This window comes from Choloepus didactylus, chromosome 15 (assembly GCF_015220235.1).
Source record: "Choloepus didactylus isolate mChoDid1 chromosome 15, mChoDid1.pri, whole genome shotgun sequence".
Classification (NCBI taxonomy): Eukaryota; Metazoa; Chordata; class Mammalia; order Pilosa; family Megalonychidae; genus Choloepus; species Choloepus didactylus.
Window position 1 is genome coordinate 87,414,721 of NC_051321.1, and position 12,398 is coordinate 87,427,118.

A 12,398-nucleotide genomic window follows, 5' to 3' on the forward strand; every position below is an offset into this window, starting at 1 on the left:
AATTATGAATAATGCTGCCATAAATATTTGTTAACGGGTCTTTGCACAGAATCACGTGTTCATTTCTCCAGGGTAAATGCCTTGGAGTGTCATTTCTGGGCCATGTGGTGAGAGAGCCTGTAACTGCACAACAAGCCACCATGCTGCTTTCCCGAGTGGCTGCCCCATTAGCGTTCCCACCAGTAATGTGTAGGAGATCCCGTTGCTCCACATCTTTGTCAGCCCTTGGTTTTGTCATAATATTTTTTTAGCTTTTCTAATTGGTATGTCGTGTGTGTCAGGTGTGTCACTCCTTTTTCTTTTGCTTTAGTCTGTAACTGACTCTCAATTCTGCTCATTTCATTCTCACATCCCAAGAAACAGGGTGATGACAACGAGCACATACCAGCGAGGCCGTTTACCTTAGTTTCCTGGGGGTGCCCAAACAAAGCCCCACAGAGCAGGTGGCTTAAAGCAACAGGCATTTATTGTCTCACGGTTCTGGAGGCCACACGTCCAAACTTGAGGGGTCGGCAGGGCCATTCCCTCTGAGACCCGCAGGGGAGAATCCTTCCTTTCCTCTGGCTTTGGGGTCTGTCTGCAGCCCCTGATGTTCCTTGGCCTGGGGCCGTGTCACACCACCCTCTGCGTCCCTCTCCACACGGCCCTCATCTCCGTGTCTGTCTGCTGCCTCCTTTTCTGCTCTAAGGGCACCAGGCTTAGTGGGTTCAGGACCCACCCTACTCCCGTATGACCTCATTTTAACTAATCACATCTGCAAAGGCCCTATTTCCAAATAGGGTCACATGTACAGAGCCAGGAGTTAGGATTTCAACATACCCTTTTGGGGGATGCAATCGAACCCATCACCCCTATGTACCATGACAGAAGTTCCCACAATTCAGCTCTGTGTCAGTGTGGCCAGGAGCCAATACGCAGCGGCTCAGCAATCAGCCCAGGTGAACATCTGGTCTCTTCCAGGCAGCCTTGTGGCCTCAGAGCAGGGACCCTGGCCATCCACACTGCAGCCACCCCATCAGTCCAACCTGGATGACAGCCCCTCCTCAAAAGCAGGCACATGGTAGGAGTTGACTCTCCTTTGTTCTCTTATGATCGTCCGAGGAGTGGGCTGTTGGGAGGAGTCAAGGCCAGTGGGGACAGGCCGTGCCCCATCAGCAGTGAGGCTGGGAACAAACGAGGGTGGAGGCTGGAGCAGCAGCAGGAGGGAGGCATGGGTCCCGGGCAAGACTGACCCAAGGGAGGGGAGGGCGTTTGGGCCAACCACGTGCTAGAAACTGCCTGGGAATGAGTAAATCCAGAAGAACTAGGGAGCGCTCAAGAGCTGGCTGCCCAAGAATCCAAAGGCAGAGTGCAGCAAAGGATGCAAAGTGAAATAAGAAGTCCTTTCCAACTGGCTTCATAGCAGCAGAGCTCAGGGACCAGAGCTCACGGTTATCTCTCCCCCTCTGCAGGCCCCTTGCTTTGTCTCCAGGTGCACTGCTCTCTCTCATCCCCTCCCCTCCTTTTTCGTTCCTTCTTTCCTTCTCCCTTTCTCTCTCTCTTCCTCTCCCTCTCTACCTCCCTCCTCTTTTTCTCCCTCCCTTCCTCCTTCCTTCCCTTTCTCTCTCTCTCTGTGCCTTCCCCTCCCTCCCTTCCTTTCTCTCCTTCCTTCCCTCCCTCTCTCTCACCACACCTCCTTTCCTTCCTCCTTTTCTCTCTTTCCCCATTCCCCATCCCTCCCTCCCTCACCCACTCTTCTCCTATTTCTCTCTCTCCCCTCCCTCCTCTTCTCTCTCCCTCCCTCCCTTTCTCCCTACCCCTCTCTCTTCTGTGCACACACACACCCCTCACCTAAGCAGGGCCCCATGGCCATCTTCCCCGATGGAAGGGGACACTCGGCTGGCACCCACACTAATTACAACCCTGGGGTCTTCTCCTCCCCTGCAGCATGCTCTGGGCAGCCGGGCACCCTGTTTGGACTGATGACCTCATTACCCTGGCCTCTTTGCCTCCCATCAGTGGGCTGGAGGCACAAATGGCTGGTGCGAGGATGCTGCTGGCCTGGAAGGGCAGACGAGCCCACCTGCTGCAGAGAGGGGACCGCTGGGGCAGGTGGCCCCACAGCCCATTGGGCCCAGGGCCCTGGAAGACACACATTTCTAGAACAAGCTCTCAGAGACATGGCCCTGCCTGGGCTTCTCCACCCTGGGCCCCAGGTGTGGTGGATGCTCCTGGCCAGGGCCTCCCCTTCCAAGAGCCCTGACGTCTGAGGGTGGCCCTGGGCTGAGGCAGGAGGGGGTGCAGGACCATGGCATGGCTGCATGGGAGATGCCACGTGTGGTCAGAGGGTTCTCATTTGGTTCTTTCTGAATGCACACCTCCTGGACGCCTACCTGGGAGCCACAGGGAGGAAAAGAAGGTCTCTCCCCCCAGGGCTCCAGGCCACAAAGCAGGGACAAGCACAGAGGAAACCAAGGAGCAGGGACAGGCTTCATGGAGGAAATTGTCAGGGCCCAGAGCCCTGGGGGGATGGTCTCCAGTGAGGGAGTGGGGAAATACATCAAGCACTTACTGGATATCACACTTTGGAAATGAAACCTACTCTAAATGTTTGGCCTTACGTGTTCTCCAGTGCTCTGAGACCAGGTCTCTGGCAAGCTGGAATGTGACTTTTTTCCAGGGTGGGAGCAGTGCGAGGACAGGGACTAAGGGGTCCAGCCCATCGTCCCCGCAGTGGATCCCAGCCTCCAGAGAATCCTCAGCTTACAGTAGCTGCTCAACCATTTTTGCTGACTAAATGCAATTAAATTACAAGAGAAGAAAAATCCTAAAGATATCAACTCCCCCCCACCACCACTAATAATTTAGGATAAGACAATATAGGAACAGCTTGATAAATTTGTGTGGAGTGAATGAATGAGTGGGCCTTAAAGGAAATGTTGGGAGACGAAGGCCGGGCTGGGATGCCAGGTAAGAGAGCTGTGGGTTTCTCAGTTCTCACCGGAAAACACTGAGACCATTCTTTGACCAGGGCACTCCAGCTCTCTGACTTTAGGAAACAGGCCAACAGAATTGCACAACAGAGATTTCCTGGGTGACACAGAGCTTTCCACGGATCAGGTCTGGCTTGCACATCTCCTGCCCTGAGGCATCAGTGTGTGTGCATGGTGGCCAGGCCACAGAGCTGGGCAGCCGAGGCAGCAGGTGCGGACACCCGGCTGGTGTTGGCTTTGCAGCAAGGACAGTGTCCTGTGTGGGAGAGACCATCCTAGTGGGTGGGGCTGATGGTCGTTCCCAGGACTAAAGCCTCCCCGGCAGGGGAAGGATCACCAGCTGCCTTCTCCCATGGAGGTGTGCTGGATGGAAAAGAGTGTTCCTAGGGGACGGAAGGCTTGCCTGGGGCATGGGTCAGGCTTGGGGGATGGAAACACAGGAATGATTTTGAGTGCAGCCCTGCGAGAGGTCAACCAGATGTCTCCAGGGCTCTCAGGGAGGTGAGCCAAGCCCCTGGACTAGAGGAAGGATCTGGAAGAGACAGCAGGAAAGAAATGTGTGCTGGGTCTGGGGGCCCAATAAGGGTGTTTCACGTGGGTTGGTACAGGGCATTCCTCAACCACTCAAATCTGGTATCTGAGGCTGATAAGACCCCAGGTTGGTGCAGGCACTGCAATTTAGAGACAGAAACAATGGCTGGAGTCTGAGACCTGGAAAACGGACATCAGCTGCAGGCCTGCAGAGGGCAGATATCAGTTGCCAGAAGCAAGTGAGCATGGGGAGCACCAGGTGGAAGACAAGGGCTGCAGTGGACCTTGGGGGACACCCTTGGGGCCCATGAACTGCTAGGAAGGTATGGTGGTGGGTCCGCAGGAATTTTGAGCCAGAGAGCACTGAGCTGCAGTTGTTGGAGCCCCATTCCCTGGTGAGATCCACCACCCCCCCACCCAAGATGGCATGGCCTTCTGGGGCTTGGCCTTTGTGCTGGTTTGAATCTGTTATGTACCCCAGAAAAGGCCATGTTCTTTTAATCCATCCTTGTGGGTGCAGACTTATTGTGGGTGGGACCTTTTGGTTAGGCTATTTCAATTGAGATGTGACCCAGACCATTCAAGGTGGGTCTAAATCCCTTTACTGGGGTCCTTTATGAGGATAAGACTGAGAAATGCCCAGAGACACTTTGGAGACAGCCAGGAAACCAGAACCGGGAAAGAAGGACCAGCAGACATCACCACGTGCCTTCCCAGGTGTCAGAGGAACCCCGGATGCCAGCAGCCTTTCCTCACAGAAGGTATCGTCCTGTTGCTGCCTTAATATGAACATTTTCATGGCCTTAGAACTGTAAGTTTGTAACCTAACAAAGCCCCATTGAAAAAGCCAACCCATTGCTGGAATATTGCATTCTGACAGCTTTGGCAAACCAAAACAGCCTATGTCACCGAGGTCCTGGACAGGGACAGCCAGAAGTCAGGGTGATTGCCAGGGCCCAATTCAAGTTGCATCATTAAGCAAAGAGGACGTGGCTTTCACTGGTCTGTCCATTTTTGCCATCAGTGTGGATGGATGTTAAGTTTTAAAATAGACGTTTAAAAAAGGTGAGGTTTCATGACATTTCTTCCCAGGTTTTCCACTCTGGGGAACCCATCCAAAGCAAATAATCTTAAACAGAAAACAAGCTTTATGAAAAAGATGTTTACCACAGTCATTTTTATACCAGTGCAAAATTGCAAATGATCTAAATGTCTCTCCACAGGGAATGATGGTGATGAAGTAAATTCTTTCCTCATCTACTCTGAAGTATTTATTCAGCCATTAAAAATAATGCTGACAAATTCCTTAACAAGAAGGAAAATTGTTTAAAATGAGAGGAAAATGTGGAAATCAAAATTGCATGTAGACTATGATTGCTGGTGTGTAAAATATAAAAATATAATAAAATCCCATGCTTTAAGAATTCTAATAGATTTCTATGCTTCTCCATTAACCAGAAAACCTCTCTGTCCCCAACAGCTCACCCCTGATAATTCTCTATCAGGTAGCACTGTGCGTGTTTCAAGTCATCGTGCCTTGTGATAAAGACACCTGGGCAGTGGGGATGGATGACTGCACCAAGTGGCCCTGGAAGCTGTAGAGGGTGCACCCACCATTAAATGCTCCAGCCCAGAAGTCACTTACACAACTTCCACTCACAACTCATTAAACAGAATTAGACACACGTCCTCTCTCTCACCTCAAAGTCAGTGTTCTGTGTGCTGGGAAGGAGACGAGAACCAGCTATCTCCTTGCAGCACCCATAGCCACCATGAGGGCCTTCCATGAGCCTTTGGGTGCTGTCCAAAGGTCTCTTGGAAGATCAGTTGGTGCTAATGGTCCAACTAATTAGTAATTAGTTGCTGTGACTGACACCTAAGAAAGGCAACACCAGACTCTGTGTCCACACTGGGTCCCAGACTCACAGGGAAATCACAGCATCTGACTTGCCTCTCTGTTTTGTTTTTTTCTCCAGCTGCAAAGTGGAGATAGTTACATTCTATAAAATTATTCTTCCTCAGAGCACTTTATAGAGCGTATTGCATTTACAACCCCCCTCCCCACAAACACACTCCCTAAGATCACACGCACCAATATGTGTCTAAACAGAAGTCTATCCCCAGATCGACTCTTCATCCAGTGCTTATTCTCATCAACCTGTGTAACTCCTTAGCCTGCAGGGATGCCCCATTCCCAAAAAAACAATCAAAATTTTTCATTAGAGATGGTGATGTTGAATTCACTGAGCTTTGTTTCATTCTTGGCACTATTAGAGTGAAATGGTTTAAAAATGAATGAATAAGTAAGACAGAAGCACGATGGACAGCTCAAATCTGACATCCTAGACGCTGGGAGATTTATCAGTAAAGGAGACATGGTAAGACTCATTATATTTTTATAGCTGTGTTACAATTTACCACAAACTTGCCAGCTGAAGACAACACAGGTGCATTACCTCGTGGTTTCTATGGGTTAGGAGCCTGGGCACAGGCGAGTCGGGTCCTCTGTTCAGGTTGTCACCAGACTGCCATCTCATCTGACCCTCAGAGTCCTCTTCTGAGCTCATTTAGTTTGTAGGCAGGACTCATCTGATTCCTTGTGCCTGCAGGAGTGAGCTCCCCCTTTTCTTGCTGAGCTTTCTCACTACCTGGTCTCCTCATAGACATGGCTGCTTGCTTCCTTCCAGGCCAGCCGGGGCGTGCCTGCTGCTGTCCCTGGCTGCCTCTAAGGGCTCACCTGATAAGGTCAGGCCCACCCAGGAGAATCACCCTTTGGAGTAACTCAAAGTCAATTTATTAGGGCACTTAATTTCATCTGCAAAATCCCTTTTGCTGTATAATGTAACTAATCATAGGAGTGATATCCCACCTATTCACTCAAAGGGAAGGGACTGATTACACTGCACATGTATATAAGGGGGTGGAATCTTGGGTAGCATTTTAGAATTCTGCCTTGCACAGGGGTTTCCTCTCCCAGGACCATCAGATGCAGTGCACAGCTAGTGCATCCTGGGTTTAGTGGCTGCAAAGAGCCACATTTTACTAGGACTTCTTTCTCACTTGCCATGCCCTCCTTGGTCGGAAGGGGTGCCTCCTGCACTCACCAAGGGGAGCAGCTGCTTTCTCTGTGCGGTTTCCTAGGGAAGCCCTGGGAGGCCAGAGAAGCGCTGGGGGAAGGCAGGGAGCACTGGGTCCAGCGATGCCACACACGGAGGGCCCGTGGACCCCCAGGCAGACACACTAATGTTTTCTTCTCACCATTCAGGGGAAGGAAAGGGCAGTGGGGGGCAGGCAAATGATAGCTAATGTGTGTGGCCTCTGCGGGTGACATGGAAGGAGCATGAAGGAGACCCACCCCCTTTAGAAATAGGCTCTCTGGCTGCGTCCGGAAGGCTCCATGGGCCATTTCACGGAGGCATCCTCTGCCATCCATTCCCCTGGCCACTGGCCTTCCACGCAGTGCCCACAGCCCAGTGGCCAGAATCAGGCCTCAGCGGCTGATCCTGCAATTGACGTGGGAACTGCAAATGAACTTGGAGTCCCCAGTGACTTGGATTCTGGCTGGCTGTTGGCCGGGGGAAAGGCAGCAACCTCTCTGAGCCTGTTTCCGTTTCTGTAGGTGAGGGTGGCTGGAGGATGGGGCGAGGTCCTTCAGGGAACGGGCTGTATAGACGCCATATACCGTCCCTGCTTGCCACATGCTCTTTGCTCCCGGACTCACACAGCACATCCCTGCAGCCTCAGCCTGCTCAGCTTTGCTTGGGAGAAGGTGAGGCAGAGTCGGCAGGGCCTGGAGAGGTGGATGCCCTCCCCGTCCCCTCCACCATCCTGCTCTCGCCGGCCAGCTCTCACTCACACAATTCCAACAGCCTTTGCCAACCTGAGCCTCAGACACCCAAGGTGGCCCCGGGATCAGCAGGCCACACGGCCATGCCAAGCCCAGAGCTGAACCTGCCTCCCGGTCCCTGGGCCTCAGCTGCTGCCATGAGTGCAGCGGAAGATGGGGTCCCTGGAGCCTGAGTGCTTGTGCCCATCTTACCACCTGCTCAGTGTGTGGCCTTGGATAAGTCATGGCGGCCTGCTCTGCCTCAGTTTCCCCATCTCAAAATGATGAACTAATGTGCCCACTGGGTAGCTCAAAGTCTGCAGGTGAGCCTCCCTGATTCTGGGCCGGCCTGCTGAGATTTTAACCACCTTTGGTTTTTATAACTGAGATATCTATCTCCCTATTCTTAGCAGGCTGAAAGGGAAACCTCTCGAGAAGGCTCCCAAGCTAGATAACTCACGTGGGTCCAGCAAGAAAAGAACATGGTGTAGAAGTGTCAATCACAGAGGACAAATTCCTAACATGAGCAGGAAGCTCCACCTGACATCCCCGGGATGGAGCACGTGCTGCCCCAAGACCCTCACCCCCCGGGGGACACCTCTGCCTTAGCTGAAAGGGCCTCCCAGCCATGTTTTGGCCATTGGCCCCTGTTCTGTCCTCTAGACTAAGGCAGAGTCACTCTGGTGCCACGTAGCAGCCTCCCGGCTGTTTGAGGAGAGGGGGCACTGCTGGTTCAGTGCCCGGGCAGGGGGTTTGGGGCCGACACAGCTGTGCTGTACCAGACCATGCCATGAACCAGAAATCACAAACCTGGGAGTCACCCTGGCTTTGCTGGCTGTGGGAGTTTGGGAAAACTGCCTACCTTCTGGAAACTCCCAGAGCCTTGGTTTCCTTCTCTGCAAAATGGGGCCAACAAAACCAGTTCCTCCTGGACCAGTCTGGAACGGGTTGTTGAAAGGGGAAGAATTTTTCAGATTTAGGCAGAGAGGGAAGGGCACCGGGGAGGGAGTGGGGTCCCCACCCCCACAGCCCCTCCTGGGCCTGCCCTGGGCCCCCAGCCCTGTGTGCCTGGCCCACCCTGCGGCCCGCAGCATGCTGTGTCCAAGCAGGCAACCTGGCCATGCCACGGATGGCAGCAAACTTGTTTTGATTGTAGGCAACTCCGCCGAGAGGTCGCGGATGCCAGCCAGCTCGTCTAACAGATCCTGCAAGAAATGTTGACTCTAAATTACAAGGACTTAATTTTTCCAACCACAGCCAGTCGGTAAATGACTCTCTGAAATGACAGATGGAAAGATCAGTTAATGTGTTTATATTCTGGCTCCCAACAGCCCCACCTCCCTCCAGCCCTGCTCGGTCCAGCGGGCACAGGGAGGGGAGGGTGGCCTCTGCTCCCGGGACCTAGGCCCACGAAGCCGGCCCTGAGCAAGGGCAGGCCGGAGATGCCATCCACGATCGCTGCCTGTGTGCTGGGAGCAAGGCCCTGCCTCCAGGCTTCTTGGAGCATCCCGCTTGGCTAACACCCTCCCAGAAAAACCAAGAGTGCTCTCCCAAGGTGACAACAGTCCCTGTCCTGGCTTTGTCCCCAAATTACACAACCTCTCTGGCTTGGTTGCCCACACAATGGTAACTCAAAACACTCCCAGCCGGCCTCACAGGTGGATGCCAGACTCAGGCTCATACAGCTAGGAGCTGCACGTAAAACCACCCTAAGAGAGAGGTGATCATTATCCCTGCTTCACTGTTGAGGAAACTGAGCACAGAGAGGTTAAGCAATTTGCTCAAGGTCACACAGCTCATAAGTGGTAGAGCTGAGATTCGAATCTGGGTGGGCCAGCTGTGTATTGTGTGTTCATCACTGTAAACCACCTCCAGAGAGACTCGCTATGGGAAAATGCATTGGGGAAGGGTCCTAGCTGGCTACTTGGCAAGACCCCCATGGGGTTCTGACACGGGGGGCCTGGATGGGCCTGAGGGGGCACCAGATCCTACTTCTGCTGTTAGAGACGGGGCGGAGGGATTTCCCCGCCCCTCCCCCAACCCCTCACCTCCAGGCACCAGTGTTTATACACCCCCCCCCCCCCCCCGGCCCAGCCTCTCACCTCTGGGTTCTGGTAATTCTGACCCACCGTCCACCAGCCCCCATGTGACATCGCTGCCTAGAGACTACTAAGGACAGTGAGGGATTGACCATCACTGTCAGGGCCTTGGGGGCAGCTGACCCAGTGCAGCCTGGCCTCTGGTTTGGACCAGGCCCCCTCCCCGCCAACCTCCTCCGGCCTCCTCCTCTCTCCCCGCAGCTCCGTGGGGCAGGAGGTGCTGCAGTTCCCACCTGTGCAGCCCTGTCCCCCTCCAGGCTGCTCTGCCCCCAGCCCCACCCCTGGCCACGAAGGTCAATGGTGCAGCCCAGTTTGGGGCCACACAACCCTCAGAGACCTCTCTCCCAGGAAAGGGCCCCTGGACCACCAGGCAGTGCCTGGAGCTGCTGCCTGGCTGCTTCTGAGCTTAGCCTCCCGCCCCAGCCTGCTGGGGACATTGGACCAGTCTGTGGTGTAAGGCAGGAGGGGATGGGAGCTGGGGCCCCGGGAGCTGACCCAGAGGAGGTTCAAGGCCTGAGGAAGCTCCATGCAGCAGAGAGAGACACAAGGCCATGATGATTACGATGCTTAGCAGGGCAGGCCCAGATCCATCACAACCCAGAGGACGGGACGTCCCGGAGGCCTCTGGAGGAAAAGCCTTCCTAGACTGTGCTGAGCCTTCCAGGGTGAGATGAAGTTGGGTGAAAGGGGAAATTAAGGATAAATCCCAGCCAAGGAACATCCTTGGCAAGGAGAAGAAGGAGAACTGGTGTGCGTGGGAGGTACAAGGTGGGAGGGGCCCTCAGGGAAGGGCCTGTGTGCAAAGCTAGGAGTTTGTGCCTTGTCCTTTAGGGGATGCAGCTTTAACCCAGGGAGTGTGAAGTGGTCAAGGTTGGGTTCGTCCATCATTCCAGCTGCAGAAGACAAAGAGGGGTGAGACCCCATGGGCAGCTGCCCCAAACATCCAGGAGGAAGACAGCCACTGCTGACACTAAGGCAGGTGCCCCGCTGGGTAAAGCTCCTCTTGCACTCAGAAGGCCTGGGTTTAGGTTTCTGCTCAAGCGCTCTGAGGTTCATGGCCACAGTAAGTTCCTGACCTCTTCGGGGCTTGGTACTTGCTTTGTGTGGTTGGTTGTGAGCCACGCAGATAATAATAATGGTGAACATTTACTGAGCTCCGTCCATGCACCAGGAATTATGGCAACTGCGTTACATGGTTTTTTGGGGGAATCACCTCTAGAATGAGCAACACTCAGGCTTCTTTTGTGACTGAGAACCTTACCTGGCTCCCAACCCAGAGCCCTGGGAATAGGCCTTTCTGTATTATCCCTCTGCGGTGTTGACATCAACCATCATGCTGAATTTCTCTCACGAAATGCTCCTATCAGTCGTTCAGGGACATGCTACTTTCAACCCTTCAAGTTGCCCTTGGGTTAAAAGTGTCCTCAAGACAGAGCTGTTTCCATCCCCATGGGAGGCAGGGAGGGTCCACTGGGACACTGGCCCAGGGAGCCATTGGGGGCTGGGGTGTACTGCAGACCCTAGAGCCCTGGAGCAGGCAGCTGAGAGCAAATATGTCAGGGGGCTTTGGGCGAGCGGCCCTCTGTTTCCTTGGGGAAGAAAATAAAGAGTGACCATGATGATAGGAAGGGCTGTGGAAGACAGAGCATGTCCACCATGTCCATCCCAGGGGAGTCCCTGAGCCGGAGGGGCTGGGCCAGGCGGCCAGCTGGTGAGTCCAGGAAGCGGGATTATGGCCAGAGGCTCCCTACAGACTGTGCGGCCATAAAGAAGTTGGGTGAGGCTGTGGCCCGGGCCAGTCACCGACAGGCTCCCTTGGAGGAGTGCACGAGGACCCCTTCTCCTGCCCCCCGGTCCTCTGTACCCCCCACTGCCATGCCCCCCCACTCTTCCCCTCCCCAGCCTGCTATCCTGGCCCTCAGAGGTCCAGCCCCTCCTAACGTTGCCGTATCCTGCCTCACTCATCTGTCCCTGGAGGAGCTGGGCTCCAGCCAAGAGCTTCTGGAACATCCCACATCTTTGATGACTCAGTACCTATGTGTGGGCTTGGCCCTCCACCTCCAACTCTACTTCACCACTTTCTCCTGACCAAATCCTAAAATCCAGCTCTAGCCTTCTGGGATTCTCCCCGTCAGGTGGTGGCTGACCCTCCCCTCCAACCCCACGTGGTTCTCCTTCTAAGGAAGCCCTCCCATGTGGCACCATAACACACTGCCCACAGCGTTGGTGGGGCCTCGGCCACCTTTCTCCCCATGGCCTCGGTGTCCGGCACTGGGTGGGCATTCACCAAAGCCTGGCGGTCTGATAGGGAAGGTGCTTGGGTCATCTCTGCTGGCTGACCAGCCATCCCTAGCCAGGGTGGCGTAAATGAATCATTTTATTATGCTCATGGAGGCTGTGTGTCTGGGATTCGGGCAGAGTGGTGGATGAGGGCTTGTCTCTGCTCCAGGGTGTCTGTGGCTTCTGCTGGGGTCCCAAGGGCAGCTGAGTGTGCCTTGATGGCTGGGGGGCTGGAATCATCTGGTCACCTCTTCTCTCGGCTCCTGCTTGTGGTCTCTCTCTCCCAGCTGCTTGAGCTTCCTTCCAGCATGGCGGCCTCAGGAGGGTCTTATCTGATGGCTCAGGCCTCCAGCACGAGTATTCCAGTGGATAAGGAGGGAGCTGCATTGCCTTCTCATTTTCTTTCTATTTTCTTAGCACGAGCCCACCAGATGCCAGGGGAGGGGACATGGTCACCTGTCCATGTGAGGGCGGCAAAGCCACTTACAGAAGAGCATGTATGATGGGCAATATTGTTGTACTCCTCCTTGGAGAATATATTCTGTCAGGAAATGAAGAGTAGAGAATTTGAAATATATGTAGAAATTTTCTTTTCTTTCTCTCTGCAAGATTACCTTCCCCTTCTCCAAAATCAGGTTTTCAGCACAAAGAAGAAGGCGTGCACCAATATATTTATGTTCTTGAATTCTG

The 12,398-nt window shown here is 53.9% G+C and overlaps 1 pseudogene; it reads left to right on the forward strand.

Annotated features, from left to right (window-relative positions):
• LOC119509977 overlaps nucleotides 1–9,832 on the forward strand; it is a 49,723-nt pseudogene extending 39,891 nt beyond the window's left edge.
• Nucleotides 9,833–12,398: the final 2,566 nt, after the last annotated feature.